This window comes from Triticum urartu, chromosome 7, assembly GCF_003073215.2.
Source record: "Triticum urartu cultivar G1812 chromosome 7, Tu2.1, whole genome shotgun sequence".
Classification (NCBI taxonomy): domain Eukaryota; kingdom Viridiplantae; phylum Streptophyta; class Magnoliopsida; order Poales; family Poaceae; genus Triticum; species Triticum urartu.
Window position 1 is genome coordinate 332904367 of NC_053028.1, and position 17136 is coordinate 332921502.

Here is a 17136-nt window from a genome sequence, read left to right on the forward strand (position 1 = left end):
ATTTGGAACATTTACGTGCTGTTTTTATTGCTCTACGTGATGCACGTTTGTTTAGTAACCTTGGAAAGTGCACCTTTTGCACTGACCGAGTATCTTTTCTTGGCTATGTTGTTACTCCATAGGGAATTGAAGTTGATAAAGCCAAGATTGAAGCTATTGAGAGTTGGCCGCAGCCCAAAACGGTCACACAAGTGAGGAGTTTCCTTGGCCTCGCTGGTTTCTATAGGCGTTTTGTGAGAGATTTCAGCACCATTGCTGCACCTCTCAATGAGCTTACAAAGAAGGATGTGCCTTTTGTTTGGGGTACCGCACAGGAAGAAGCCTTCACAGTATTGAAAGATAAGTTGACACATGCTCCTTTACTCCAACTTCCTAATTTCAATAAGACTTTTGAGCTTGAATGTGATGCTAGTGGAATTGGATTAGGAGGTGTGTTATTACAAGATGGAAAACCTGTTGCATACTTTTCTGAAAAATTGAGTGGGCCTAGTCTGAACTATTCTACTTATGATAAAGAATTATATGCTCTTGTTCGGACCTTAGAAACATGGCAACATTATTTATGGCCCAAGGAATTTGTTATACATTCTGATCATGAATCTTTGAAACACATTAAAAGTCAAGCAAAAATGAACCGTAGACATGCTAAATGGGTTGAATTCATTGAGACTTTCCCTTATGTCATTAAACACAAGAAGGGTAAAGAAAATGTTATTGCTGATGCATTGTCTCGTCGTTATACTATGCTTTCACAACTTGACTTTAAAATATTTGGTTTGGAGACCATCAAAGATCAATATGTGCATGATGCTGAATTTAAAGATGTATTGCAGAATTGTAAGGAAGGGAGAACTTGGAACAAGTTCGTTCTTAACGATGGATTTGTGTTTTGTGCTAACAAGCTATGCATTCCAGCTAGCTCCGTTCATCTTTTGTTGTTGCAGGAGGCGCATGGAGGAGGATTACTGGGACACTTTGGCGTCAAGAAGATGGAGGATATACTTGCTACACATTTCTTTTGGCCAAAGATGAGACGGGATGTTGAGCGTTTTGTTGTTCGCTGCACTACATGTCAAAGAGCTAAGTCACGACTCAATCCTCATGGTTTATATATGCCTTTGCCTGTACCTAGTGTTCCTTGGGAGGATATATCTATGGACTTTGTTTTAGGTTTACCTCGAACAAAGAAGGGGAGGGATAGCATATTTGTTGTCGTGGATAGGTTCTCGAAAATGGCACACTTTATACCATGTCATAAAAGCGATGATGCTGTTAATGTTGCTGATTTGTTCTTTCATGAAATTATTCGCTTACATGGTGTGCCAAATACTATTGTTTCAGATTGTGATACTAAATTTCTTAGCCACTTTTGGAGATGTTTATAGGCTAAGTTGGGGACTAAGCTGCTTTTTAGTACTACTTGTCACCCCCAAACTGATGGACAAACTGAAGTATTCAATAGAACATTGTCTACTATGCTTAGGGCTGTTTTGAACAATAACAAGAAAATGTGGGAAGAATGCTTGCCTCATATTGTATTTGCTTATAATCGTTCATTGCATTCTACTACTAAGATGTGCCCTTTTGAAATTGTGTATGGTTTCCTACCTCGTGCACCTATTGATTTGTTGCCTCTTCCATCTTCAGAGAAGGTTAATTTTGATGCTAAAGAACGTGCTGAATTGATTTTAAAAATGCATGAGTTAACTAAGGAAAACATTGAGCGTATGAATGCTAAATATAAACTTGCTGGAGATAATGATAGAAAGCATGTTGCGTTTGCACCTAGAGATCTTGTTTGGTTACATTTGCGTAAGGATAGATTTCCTAATTTGCGAAAATCAAAGCTAATGCCACGTGCTGATGGTACTTTTAAGGTGTTAGAGAAAATAAATGATAATGCATATAAACTTGAGCTGCCTACAGATTTTGGGGTTAGTCCCACTTTTAACATTGCATATTTGAAGCCTTATTTGGGTGATGAAGATGAGCTTCCGTCGAGGACGACTTCATTTCAAGAAGGGGAGGATAATGAGGACATCAATACCATTGTTACACCCACAGCCCCTGCTGCTATACATACTGGACCAATTACTAGAGCTCGCGCACGCCAATTCAATTATCAGATACTTTCGTTTCTTTGTAATGTTTCTAATGCTCATGAGAATATGATGCTGCCTAAATTGGATACATTTGTTTTGATTACAAATGAAGGGCCTGTCATGGATAAGAGGGATGAACACTGGAGCAAGACCAAGCATGGAGATGTAGCATGCACAAGGGGATCAAGAACGGAGTTACAAGTGATGATTTCAGGACTTTGAAGCCACCATAAGGAGTGCATGAAGCCTTGGACGAAATATACAAGATGTCACTTCATAAATTTCATCCAGAGGCTATTCTAGATGCTGCGTCACCTTATTATTGGGCCAGGCCCATGTATTTTCAAAATACTTAAGTGTATGCTGTTTTTAGAGTCCGTATGTGTGGGGAAACAAGAGTTAGGGTTGGTTTCGGACCCCTCCTCCAAGGGCCACGAAATTCCCCCCTCTTCCTCCATATATACAGCCCTTAGGGCGTCGTTTAGACTTTGGGTTTTGTTTAGATTAAAGTTCGCCATAGCTGCAACTTCGCGTACTTCGTTTCTGTTCAATGACCAGACAAAGGCGTCACAGAACCCCACCTTGATCAATAAAGCTTTCCTCTTATATTCGCAATATCCAGATTGCAATCTCAGTTTCTTGCTTGTTCTTCGTTTGCCTGCAGGAAACAGTTGTGGTCAGGTTGATCGTGCTTCGGCGTGGTCAATAACCTCTCGGAGTTGGTTTAGCCATTGCTAAGGCGCGACGTCCTCACACGTTCGTAGTTGGATCGTCCAAGTCGACTTCCTCCAAAACGATAGCCACCATCTCATCGAAAGACGGGACACCTTTGCCTCTATCAAGACTATATGATTTTGTAGGGATAACTTTCTTTGGACATGTTATTTTGAGAAGACATAATTGCTTAGTTAGGATGCTTGAAGTATTATTATTTAGTATGCTTGAAGTATTATTATTTCTATGTTAATATTAAACTTTTATCTTGAATCTTTTGGATCTGAACATTCATGCCACAATAAAGAAGAAATTACATTGAGAAATATGTTAGAAAGCATTCCACATCAAAAATTCTTCTTTTATCATTTACCTACTCGAGGACGAGCAGGAATTAAGCTAGGGGATGCTTGATACGTCTCCAACGTATCTATAATTTGTTATTGCTCCTTGCTATTATATTATCTATTTTGGATGTTACTGGGCTTTATTTTACACTTTTATATCATTTTTGGGACTAACCTACTAACCGGAGGCCCGGCCCAAATTGATGTTTTTTGCCTATTTTAGGGTTTCGAAGAAAAGGAATATCAAACGGATTCCAAACGGAATGAAACATTCAGGAATGTGATTTTCGCAACAAACATGATCCAGGAGACTTGGAGTGGGCGTGAAACGATCGAGGAGGGCACGAGGCAGGGGGCGCGCCTACCCCCCTAGGCGCGCCCTCCACCCTCGTGGGCCCCTTGATGCTCCACCGACGTACTTCTTCCTCATATATATATATATATATCCACGTATCCCCCAAACAACCAGGAGCACCACGAAAACCTAATTCCACCGCCGCAACCTTCTGTACCCGAGAGATCCCATCTCGGGGCCTTTTCCGGAGCTCCGCCGGAGGGGGCATTGATCACGGAGGGCCTCTACATCAACTCCATGGCCTCTCCGGTGATGTGTGAGTAGGTTACTTCAGACCTACGGGTCCATAGTTATTAGCTAGATGGCTTCTTCTCGCTCTTTGGATCTCAATACAAAGTTCTCCTCGATCTTCTTGGAGATCTATTCGATGTAATCTTCTTTTGCGGTGTGTTTGTCGAGATCTGATGAATTGTGGGTTTATGATCTAGTTTATTTATGAACAATATTTGAATCTCCTCTGAATTCTTTTATGTATGATTGGTTTATCTTTGCAAATCTCTTCGAATTATCAGTTTGGTTTGGCCTACTAGATTGATCTTTCTTGCAATGGGAGAAGTGCTTAGCTTTGGGTTCAATCTTGCGGTGCTCGATCCCAGTGACAAAGGGAACCGACACGTATTGTATTGTTGCCATCGAGGATAAAAAGATGGGGTTTATATCATATTGCATGAGTTTATCCCTCTACATCATGTCATCTTGCTTAAGGAGTTACTCTATTCTTATGAACTTAATACTGGATAGCGGTCGATGTGTGGAGTAATAGTAGTAGATACAGAATCGTTTCGGTCTACTTGTCGCGGACGTGATGCCTATATACATGATCATACCTAGATATTCTCATAACTGTGCTCAATTCTATCAATTGCTCGACAGTAATTTGTTTACCCACCATAATACTTATGCTCTTGAGAGAAGCCACTAGTGAAACCTATGGCCCCCGGGTCTATCTTCCATCATAATAATCTTCCAACACTTAGTTATTTTCTTTGCCGTTATTTTACTTTGCATCTTTATTTCTCTTTATCATAAAAATACCAAAAATATTATCTTATCATATCTATCAGATCTCACTCTTGTAAGTGATCGTGAAGGGATTGACAACCCCTTTATCGCGTTGGTTGCGAGGTTCTTATTTGTTTGTGTAGGTGCGTGGGACTCGAGCGTGATCTCCTACTGGATTGATACCTTGGTTCTCAAAAACTGAGGGAAATACTTACGCTACTTCGCTGCATCATCCTTTCCTCTTCAAGGGAAAACCAACACAGTGCTCAAGAGGTAGCACTCTACATCATGTCATCTTGCTTAAAGCGTTACTCTGTTCTTATGAACTTAATACTCTAGATGCATGTTGGATAGCGGTCTATGTGTGGAGTAATAGTAGTAGATGCAGGCAGGAGTCGGTCTACTTGTCACGGACGTGATGCCTATATACATGATCATACCTAGATATTCTCATAACTATGCTCAATTCTATCAATTGCTCGACAGTAATTTGTTCACCCACCATAATACTTATGCTATCTTGAGAGAAGCCACTAGTGAAACCTATGGCCCCCGGGTCTATTTTCCATCATACCAGTTTCCAATCTATTTTATTTTGCAATCTTTACTTTCAATTTATATCCTAAAAATACCAAAAATATTTATCTTATTATTATTATCTCTATCAGATCTCACTCTTGCAAGTGGCCGTGAAGGGATTGACAACCCCTTTATCGCGTTGGTTGCGAGGTTCTTATTTGTTTGTGTAGGTACGAGGTGACTCGCGCGTGGTCTCCTACTGGATTGATACCTTGGTTCTCAAAAACTGAGGGAAATACTTACGCTGCTTTGTTGCATCACCCTTTCCTCTTCAAGGGAAAACCAACGCATGCTCAACAGGTAGCAAGAAGGATTTCTGGCACCGTTGCCGGGGAGATCTACGCCAAGTCAAGACATACCAAGTACCCATCACAACTCGTATCCTTCGCATTACATTATTTGCCATTTGCCTCACTTCACCCTTGCCGTTTTATTCGCCCTCTTTTCCTTTCACCCTTTTTTCCGTTCCCCTTCTCTTTTCCAGTTTGCCTCTTTTGCTTGTTTCTTGTTTGCTTGTGTGTTGGATTGCTTGCTTGTCACGATGGCTCAAGATAATTCTAAATTGTGTGACTTTGTCAATACCAACAATAATGATTTTATTAGCACTCCGATTGCTCCTCTTACCGATGTTGAATCTTGTGAAATCAATACTGCTTTGCTGAATCTTGTCATGAAAGATCCGTTTTCTGGCCTTCCTAGTGAAGATGCTGCTACCCATATAAACAACTTTGTTGATTTGTGTGATATGCAAAAGAAGAAAGATGTGGATAATGATATTGTTAAACTTAAGTTATTTCCGTTCTCGCTTAGAGATCGTGCTAAAGCTTGGTTTTCTTCTTTGCCTAAAAATAGTATTGATTCATGGAATAAGTGCAAAGATGCTTTCATCTCTAAGTATTTTCCTCCCGCTAAGATCATCTCTCTTAGAAATGATATTATGAATTTTAAGCAACTTGATCATGAGCATGTTGCACAATCTTGGGAGAGAATGAAATTAATGATACGTAATTGCCCTACACATGGTTTGAATTTATGGATGATTATACAAAAAAATTATGCCGGATTGAATTTTGCTTCTAGAAATCTTTAGGATTCGGCCGCGGAGGACTTTTATGGAAATCACTTTAGGAGAAGCTAGCAAACTCCTAGATAATATTATGGTTAATTATTCTCAATGGCACACTGAAAGATCTACTAGTAAAAAGGTGCATGCAATTGAAGAGATTAATGTTTTTTGAGTGGAAAGATGGATGAACTTATGAAATTGTTTGCTAATAAGAGTACTCCTACTGATCCTAATTATATGCCTTTGTCTACTTTTATTGAGAATAACAATGAGTCTATGGATGTGAATTTTGTTGGTAGGAATAATTTTGGTAACAACGCGTATAGAGGTAATTTTAATCCTAGGCCATTTCCTAGTAATTCCTCTAATAATTATGGTATTTCCTACAACAATTATTATGGAAATTATAATAAGATGCCCTATGATTTTGAATCTAATATTAAAGAATTTATTAGTTCGCGAAAGAGTTTCAATGCTTTGATTGAAGAAAAATTGTCTAAGATTGATGAGTTGGCTAGGAACATGGATAGAATTTCTCTTGATGTTGATTCTTTGAAACTTAGATCTATTCCACCTAAGCATGGTATCAATGAGTCTCTCAAATCTATGAGAATTTCCATTGATGAGTGCAAAGAAAGAACCGCTAGGATGCGTGCTAAAAAAGATTGCTTTGTGAAAGCGTGTTCTTCTAGTTTCCATGATAATAAAGATGAAGATCTAAAAGTTATTGATGTGTCCCATATTAAATATTTGTTTTGCAATATGAATCTTGATAATGATGGGACTGGAGATGAGTCAACTTTAGTTAGAAGGCGTCCCAATGATTCAGATTTTTTAGATCTTGATGCAAAAATTGATAAAAGTGGGATTGGAGAGGTCAAAACTTTAAATAGCAATGAATCCACTATCTTGGATTTCAAGGAATTTAATTATGATAGTTGTTCTTTAATAGATTGTATTTCCTTGTTGCAATCCGTGCTAAATTCTCCTCATGCTTATAGTCAAAATAAAGCTTTTACTAAACATATCGTTGATGCTTTGATGCAATCTTATGAAGAAAAACTTGAGTTGGAAGTTTCTATCCCTAGAAAATTTTATGATGAGTGGGAACCTACAATTAAAATAAAAATTGAAGATCATGAATGCTTTGCTTTATGTGATTTGGGTGCTAGTGTTTCCATGATTCCTAAAATTTGTGTGATTTGCTAGGTTTCCGTGAATTTGATGATTGTTCTTTAAACTTGCACCTTGCGGATTCCACCATTAAGAAACCTATGGGAAGAATTAATGATGTTCTTATTGTTGCAAATAGGAATTATGTGCCCGTAGATTTCATTGTTCTTGATATAGATTGCAATCCTTCAAGTCCTATTATTCTTGGTAGACCTTTTCTTAAAACGATTGGTGCAATTATTGATATGAAGGAAGGGAATATTAGATTCCAATTTACGTTAAGGAAAGGCATGGAACACTTCCCTAGAAAGAAAATTAAATTACCATATGAATCTATTATGAGACCCACCTATGGATTGCCTACCAAAGATGGCAATACCTAGATCTATCCTTGCTTTTATGCCTAGCTAGGGGCGTTAAACGATAGCGCTTGTTGGGAGGCAACCCAATTTTATTTTTATTCCTTACTTTTTGTTCCTGTTTAGTAATAAATAATTTATCTAGCTTCTTTTTTGGTTTTGTTTTTTGTTTAATTAGTGTTTATGCCAAGTAGAACCGTTGGGAAGACTTGGGGAAAGTCTTTTTGATCTTGCTGTAAAAAACAGAAACTTTAGCGCTCACGAGAATTCCTTCCATTTTTTATTGGAGAGTTATATTTAGTTAATTCTTTTTGAAAATTATTAATAAATAAATTCCTCACGTCAAGAAATTTATTTTAGATTTTTTGGGGTTCCATAAGTATACGAAACCTACAGATTACTACAGACTGTTTTGTTTTTGACAGATTCTATTTTTCGTGTGTTGTTTGCTTATTTTGATGAATCTATGGCTAGTAATAGAGTTTATGAACCATAGAAAAGTTGGAATACAGTAGGTTTAAAACCAATATAAATAAAGAATGAGTTCATTACAGTACCTTGAAGTGGTGGTTTGTTTTCTTTTACTAACGGAGCTCACGAAGATTTTCCTTTAAGTTTTGTGTTGTGAAGTTTTCAAGTTTTGAGTAAAGATTTGATGGATTATGGAACAAGGAGTGGCAAGAGCCTAAGCTTGCGGATGCCCAAGGCACCCCAAGGTAAAATCCAAGGACAACCAAAAGCCTAAGCTTGGGGATGCCCCGAAAGGCATCCCCTCTTTCGTTTTTGTCCATCGGTAACTTTACTTGGAGCTATATTTTTATTTCGCCACATGATATGTGTTTTGCTTGGAGCATCTTGTATGATTTGAGTCTTTGCTTTTTAGTTTACCACAATCATCCTTGTTGTACACACCTTTTGGGAGAGACACACATGAATTGGAATTTATTAGAATAATCTATGTGCTTCACTTATATCTTTTGAGTTGGATAATTTTTGCTCTAGTGCTTCGCTTATATCTTTTAGAGCATGGAGGTGGTTCTATTTTATAGAAATAATTGATATCTCATGCTTCACTTATATCATTTTGAGAGTCCTTTAGAACATCATGGTAATTCACTTTGCTTATAAATTTTAAATGCTAAGAGAAGTTGGATGCTTGATAGATGGTTTTGAGATATAAAGGTGGTAATATTGGAGGTGTGCTAGTTGAGTAATTGTGAAATTGATGAATACTTGTGTTGAAGTTGGCAAGCCTCGTAGCATGCACGTATGATAAACGTTATGTAACGCCCCAAGACCGGAGAGTCGGGTGCCTTCCTTGATTTCCGGGTTTCATCATGTGATTTGTTTGGTCCGTTGCATTTCATGTTTGCATCATGTGCATTGCATCATGTGCATTGCATCATGTCATCATGCAACCCATTTTAAAACTCACTAAATAAATTGCATGGATCTTCGGTCCATTTAAACCGAGGGAATTCACATGGTGATTCTCTTTATAACATTATCCTCCTAATATTTAGGGAGCTATTATAAATATACCATTAATTTGGATTCACCCATAAACACACTTGCAAAATATCCCAATGCCTTTGTTGTCTTAATTCTTGGTCTCCAACATTGCCATTTATTCTTTCATCATATTCTGGAGCTCCACCAAAAATCGGAACATTTTTGGACACCTCTAATTCCTAGTCCTTGTTCAAACCATTTGAATTAAATTCAAATGACTTTGAATTAAATTCTTGCAATCATGCCTCTCCTATTTTTCGTGGACCGTGCACATTTTTACGAGTCCGTAAAATTATCCACATGTCCAACTTTTTCCCCTAACCTCTCTTTCTTTTTCTTTCATATCTCTGTTTTTTTTCTTTTGTTCTTTAGAGTGAGAGAGAGGGAGTCAGCCCAGCCGGCCTCTTAAGCAAGTGGACGCAAGTGGACAGCCGGCCTATAGGCCCATCCAGCAAGCGCAGCCGGCGCCCTCCCCACTGGGCCGGCCTTTTGGCCCACCTAATCCTAACCCTAGGCCGATCCCAACTCCCTCGTTTTCTCCCTCATCCTCTACCCTCGCGCCGCCAGGGAGCCCGACTCCCCCATCTCCCTCGCAGCCTCGCTTTCTCCCTCGATGCCCATTCAGCACGCAGCAACGCCCTCGATCCCCTCTACCTTTCTCCTCGTCACCTCGCTCGCCACCGCTTCCTCGCCATGGCCCCTCGCAACCGCTCCTCCCGCTGCCTCCCGTGCGCCGCCCTGCCATGGCCGTGTCTTCCTCCAGCAAGGCCGCTGCGCCAAGTCCCTGGAGCCGCACGCCCGTCGCCCCTCTCCCATCGCGCCCGCGACCCGGAGCGCCGTGTCTCCGGCCGCTCCCCTGCAGCTTCTCCTCCTCCGCCAGGAGCCTGTGGAGTTGGGTGGCCATTCCATCCTCACGCCCGTCGTACCATCTCGCAGGGCCGCCGCCGTCGTCTTCGGCAGGAGCAGGAGCTTCCATGGCCGCCAGGCCGCAGTACCAGGACGACCCCTCCCTGCCTTGTCCGGCTGTCGCGTCGTCATGCTCCAGCGTCGTCTCGAGCTCTTCATCCTCGACCTCCATGTCGTCCTGGAGTCTCTCGTCGCCGCTGCACGGTCCAGCCTCCGGCTGTCGTCGCCACCATGGCTTCCTGACCTCTTCACAGCACGCGTGCCGCAGCTGCCTAGCGCTGTTAATGTCAAGACGGTGGTCACAATAACCGTGGGTGCCAAGTTCCTCTTCTGGAATCGCCAAGTGCACGAGGACCCCAGTCCCGAGAATGACTACCACATCGGAACGCCAAGTACATGGATACGCCGAGCTTCTCTCCGAATGTGTGTACGAATACCGTACCGCCGAAGACCTTGGATGCTCGAACGAGTACCGAACAAAACACCAAGCACCACTATCGCCGAGTATGACTACGTCCAAGATGATACGAGAACAACTACCGTCGACCCTCGAAGCCTCCGTGGACGTCAAGTCCCTCGCCGTGATCCCGAACATCTATGGAAAATTATGCAACTAAGAACGTGATTGACTACCGCCGCCCAGATCACGAGTACCTCTATCGTCGTCATGTACCCCTACTTCCACTACCGAACGTCCCGAGAACGTCTACTTCCCCTACACCGCTTTGAACTTTAACCCCTCCGATAACACACGCTTCGAAGGTATAACCCTGAGACGACCGTCCGAGAACATTTGCATGTGTTGTATGAGATGCACCCGTTATCTGCACCGTGTCCGAGTTGTCACTTGCTCGGTCCTCCTCTTTTGTCGCTAACCCGTGGGGACCCGGTATCCGGGAGCACCCCACCATCCTTGCATGACACGCTCCCGTCACTTTTCCTTTTGCACCGGTATCCCCGTGAGCTACCGGAACCGATATGGTGTCGTGTCATCATTTTCAGATTCGTCGTTGTGGCACCCTTTCTTTCCGCCACGATGACAAATACTTCATAGTATGTTCATGTCAACCATTTCAAAAATTGCATAAAACTTGCATATGCCATTCGCATCATGATAACAACATTTAAAATGGTTAAAAGTGTTGTTTGCTTAAATTACGAATTGCACCTGAGGTTTTACCGGAATTGTTGTTTGATGTTTCCGGCCTCATTTAAAATGCCTGACTATGTATTTTACTCATGTTTCACCTCTTTCCATGGTTAAACAACATTTAATATTGTTGAGTACCTAACCGGGAGAGAACTAAATAATTGATGTGGTGTTTCGTCAATATGCAACTCGTTACATATTGAGCTCCACTTAACTTGTAGTTGTGCTTGTGCACTTTGCCATGCCATGCATATTTAAACCGGACATGCATCATACTTGTTTGCGCATCATGCCATGTTTATGTGATGGTTGTTTACTATGTTGTTTGCTTCTTTCCGGGTGCTTCTCTCATTAGCTTCGGTTTCGTTCCGGAGTTGTGAGGATCCGTTCGACTACGTCTGTTTGTCTTCTTCATGGACTCGTTCTTCTTCCTTGCGGGATCTCAGGCAAGATGACCATACCATCGAAATCACTTCTATCTTTGCTTGCTAGTTGCTCGCTCTTTTGCTATGCCGCGATACCTACCACTTGCTATATCATGCCTCCCATTTTGTCATGCCAAGCCTCTAACCCACCTTTCCTAGCAAACCGTTGTTTGCCTATGTAACCGCTTTGCTCAGCCCCTCTTATAGCGTTGTTAGTTGCAGGTGAAGATCGGAGTTTGTTCCTTGTTGGAGCATGTTTATTGTTGGGATATCACAATATCTCTTATTTACTTTAATGCACCTGTATACTTGGTAAAGGGTGGAAGGCTCGGCCTTATGCCTGGTGTTTTGTTCCACTCTTACCGCCCTAGTTTCCGTCATACCGGTGTTATGTTCCTTGATTTTGCGTTCCTTACGCGGTTGGGTTATAATGGGAACCCCTTGACAGTTCGCCTTAAATAAAACTCCTCCAGCAAGGCCCAACCTTGGTTTTACCATTTGCCACCTAAGTCTTTTTCCCTTGGGTTCTGCAGACTCAAGGGTCATCTTTATTTAAACCCCGGGCCAGTGCTCCTCTGAGTGTTGGTCCAACTTGTCAGCCACCGGTGGCCACCAGGGGCAACTATGGGCTGGCCTACCGGAAGTTTGGACAATCCGGTGTGCCCTGAGAATGAGATATGTGCAGCTCCTATTGGAATTTGTCGGCACATTCGGGTGGCTTTGCTGGTCTTGTTTTACCATTGTCGAGATGTCTTGTAACTGGGATTCCGAGTCTGATCGGGTCTTCCTGGGAGAAGGAATATCCTTCGTTGACCGTGAGAGCTTGTGATGGGCTAAGTTGGGACACCCCTGCAGGGATTTGATCTTTCGAAAGTCGTGCTCGCGGTTATGGGCAGATGGGAATTAGTTAATGTCCGGTTGTAGAAAACCTAGAACTTATCTTAATTAAAATGCATCAACCGCGTGTGTAGCCGTGATGGTCTCTTTCCGGCGGTGTCCGGGAAGTGAACACAGTGTTGGAGTTATGCTTGAACGTAAGTAGTTTCAGGATCACTTCTTGATCATAGATTCTCGACCATGCCTTGACTTTCTCTTCTCGCTCTCTTTTGCGTATGTTAGCCACCATATATGCTAGTGCTTGCTGCAGCTCCACCTCATACCTTTTACCCTACCTATAAGCTTAAATAGTCTTGATCGCGAGGGTGTGAGATTGCTGAGTCCCGTGACTCACAGATTACTTCCAAAACCAGTTTGCAGGTGTCGATGTAACCGTGCAGGTGACGCACCTGAGCTCAAGGAGGAGCTCGATGGAGATCGTGTTCGTTATGTTGTTCTGTTTCCAGTTGATTAGTAGTGGATCCCAGTCGGGGCGATCGGGGATCTGTAGCATTAGGGGTTGTCTTCTTTTATTTTGGTTCCGTAGTCAGACCTTGTTTGTATCTGTTGTTGTAATGCTTTATTCATGTATTGTGTGAAGTGGCGATTGTAAGCCAACTCTGTACCTCTTTCTTATTCAGTACATGGGATGTGTGAAGATTACCCCTCTTGCGACATTGCCTACAATGCGGTTATGCCTCTAAGTCGTGCTCCGACACGCAGGAGATATAGCCGCATCGTGGGTGTTACAATTTGGTAATCAAAGCCTTCCCCGACTTAGGAGCCCCCTGCTTGATCGAATCGCTCGCGTTGTTGAGTCTAGAAAAATGTTTTGAGTCTTTTAGGATTATATATATCGGAGAGTGGGATTCTTTTTACTCCTCGGTCCCTTCGTCGCTCTGGTGAGGCATCCTGACGTAGAGTTTTGACTCTTCTCTTCTCAAATTTCACTAAAAAAAATTAGGATCACGCGGGTATCTTGGAATCGTTTCGATGGTTTTGTGACGAGAACATTGTTCTTGGTGCCTCCTGACATTTAGGGGTTGTGGCAGTGTCCCGGTGAGTTGAGCTCCAAGGTGTTGTCGTCACAATTTTATCGTTGCAATTCTGGAGTACCTGAGTTTCGCCGACATCGAAAATCTCTTTTATGCAGTTGTTGGTGAGATAACCTCGACGCCACCCAGTACAGGGGTGGGAGTTCGGGAGTATTTCCATAACTCGTATAACGGATGCTTTTCAAAGGTTGAGGTAAACGATTTCTGAAGGTTTCTTGGTTATGTGTTGAAGGATGGATACAGCTGGATGTAGGATTTGCTAGTTTTGGGTGAGATATTATGCTTCCCCTGTATCCCCAACACCTGATTGCATAACCGGAAAGTTTTGGGAGTTTATAAGTGGGAATTCAAGTAGCTCCTAGGATATCTTTCCGACAGATGTATGATATGAAATTGGGGTTCGACGTCTAGTGGTCCGCCTATCCACGGTTGGTTTTACAGTGGTCTCGTTGTGTCTTAAAGAGTCCTTGGCTATGCTGACTCGGGGACGCTTCATATGTCATGTGCACTGCCTTGTACATGATGGTGTTGTACGATCGAGCCCGTGTGGGCCCCACCACAAAAACTTTGGACGAAATCTCTATCATATGTTTGTTCCGGCTTATTCTGCAAGCCAATCCTTTGTTTTGTTTTGAGTTGTGGTATTCGAGTTGCTTCGAAGTCAAGTGTTGATTCCATACCTTTCCTAAGCGGTGTTCTCATGTTCCTATGTGAATACTAATCCCTCTCGATCATCGAGTTTGTCATTTCAATTTCTTTTCAACCGGTGTGCTCCTCTTCAAATGGATCCGATCATTTTCAACATTCGCAAGATCAATTATCAGTTCGTCTCAACGGTGTTTGCTTCATCAGTTCCAAGTTGCCTTTGTGTTCCCACCCTCCCTCCCTTGTTTTCTTCAAGGATTGAGATTTCTTAATCAAGTATCCTTTTATTGATGGGAAGTCTCTCCATTCTTTTCCGTCAATGTTCTTACCCGGTGGTTCTCATGAAGATGCTCTACAAGTTCATCATTTTTTCTTCTATTTCTTCTCCGGTGGATTCAATTCAAGTTTTTGGAGTTGATCATATCCTTTAACTCGTTTCAAATGTTTTCCATGCTGGTGCACCTTATTATCATTCCACTTCTCGCTATTCTTTTGGTCTGGAGTGCTGAAGATATCTCGAAGATTCATGTTTCCACTCCGCTTTCATTCAAGCTCTTTCGAGGATGTTATCTCATTCAAGCCATTTAATTCAATTGGCGCAATCTCTCTTTTAAATCATTTCAACGGTGTATCTTTTGAGTGGGCCCTAACCCACAGGTGTTTTTCCAGGATCTTACCTGACTCTTCTAATTTTACCGGAGCTATTCTCAAATCTTTCAAAGTTTGACATAAGAATGATTCATCATCAGTCAGATGGTTTCTCCAAGATCTTTCAAATTCTTTTCATCATTGGTTCAACCTTTATATTCTTCATTATTCCGGAGCGCCTCAACAATTCATGGTGTTGTTTCTCATCGTCATTCGCAACACTTGAAGACTGAAGAAGAGTTTTCCTCCATATCTTGCTCCATTCTCTTCAAGATTCATGGTTCTAGCTTTATGCCATCCTCTCATAATTGTTTTGATTGTGAGAATTCTTTTCATCCATCTGGAGCATTTCATGAGTTGTTTTAATTTCTTTCCTCCAGAGCCCATCATTTCAGAAGAATTATTCATTCTTAGTTTTCAGCTATTGTTCTCAAAATCTTACCGGTGCATCATTCAAATATTCTCTAATTAGTTCGTGATCTATTCGTTCTCATGTATCAAAATCCCTCAAGTATCTTTGTTCATTTTCTAATTCTTCCCGGTGTTTCCTTATCTTTTCTTCGTTCATTTTCAATTCTTACAGTGGTTCGTTCAAGATTTCTCTTCCTTCGTTATCATATCAATTCATTCGTTGTTTCCTAATCCTACCGGTGGTTCATTGAAGACCTTCTCAAGTTTGTGCTATATCTATCTTAATCCTTTTCAATGAGAATAAGTAGTATGTCAAATCCGTTTGCTCGTCATCAATTAAACTGGTGAAGGATACGCATAACATAATTCTTATTTTTGTTCATCCAAGTGATTAATTCCTGCTTGCCGGAGTGGTTCATCATATCACATTCTCGGTTCGGGATGCTTTATCTTTCCTTCTGGAGTTCCAAGTTTCCACTTTATCTCGTCGCAAAGCTTCATCCAATCATTGCAAGGATTCACCTTGTGTTTTCAACTTCTCTTTCCTTTTGTTTAATTATTCTTTTATTACCGGAGTTTTTCATGGAGGCTCTACATGATGGTTCATCAAGGATTTAATTCCTTCTTGAAGTGTTCATCAAGATTCTTTTCATAGGAGCTCAAGTATTCTTCATCTTGCATACCGAAATGCAGTTCTTCCTATTTTATCTTTTGTGGTGGTGTTATGTCATTCTTGATATTTTCCCTTCATGTTTCATGATTCAAAAGTTGTCAGGAATGAGATATTTAAACACATCAATCTCTTCATTGGAATTATCTTGGGTTATACTTCACCTAAAACTTTCCCTAATGATTGTTGCTAATTATGGTGCTTATAAATGATCCAAGTTTTTCATCCATCCTCCCGGTGAGATAAGTTTCTCGCCTCCTTGTTCTTATCATTCCAATTTGTCGTTTCCGTTAGTGGCAGAATTTCACCTCAGCTTTGAGATGTTCTCCATAAGTCCACTACAAGCTAACTATTTTCGTTGTTGGTTTTCCAACAACTCTGCTCGAACTTTCCCCTAAAGATGATTTTCAAGATCATTTGAAGTAGAAGATATTATTTTCTACTCCATTCATTCCAATCCTTCCTCTCATTTCTTCCGGAGGCGTCGTGATGTTTCTCTTTTCTCTCATCATCTCGGATGGTGTTCTTTTCATGCTTACCCATTTAACCGGGGTATTGTGCCCCTTTGCTCAAGCTCTTTCATTTTATCAAGTCTTTCATCTCTTTTCAACCGGAGTGCTACCCGAATCGGTTCTTTCTTTTCCTCTTTCTTAACGGAGTGCTTTCAACTTTGTTCATCGTCGTTGCTTTCTTTCTTTCAATTTGTGTAACCTTTCAAGGTTCTTTGGTTTCACTCCTTTGTCAAAGAAGCAACTTAGTTTTACCTTTTTCTTCCTCTTCCTTTCCCTCCGGTGCCATCCTAGATCTCGGGACGAGATCCTCTCGTAGTGGTGGAGTGTTGTAACGCCCCAAGACCGGATAGTCGGGTGCCTTCCTTGATTTCCGGGTTTCGTCGTGTGATTTGTTTGGTCCGTTGCATTTCATCTTTGCATCATGTGCATTGCATCATGTCATCATGCAACCCATTTTAAAACTCACTAAATAAATTGCATGGATCTTCGGTCCATTTAAACCGAAGGAATTCACATGGTGATTCTCTTTATAACATTATCCTCCTAATATTTAGGGAGCTATTATAAATATACCATTAATTTGGATTCACCCATAAACACACTTGCAAAATATCCCAATGCCTTTGTTG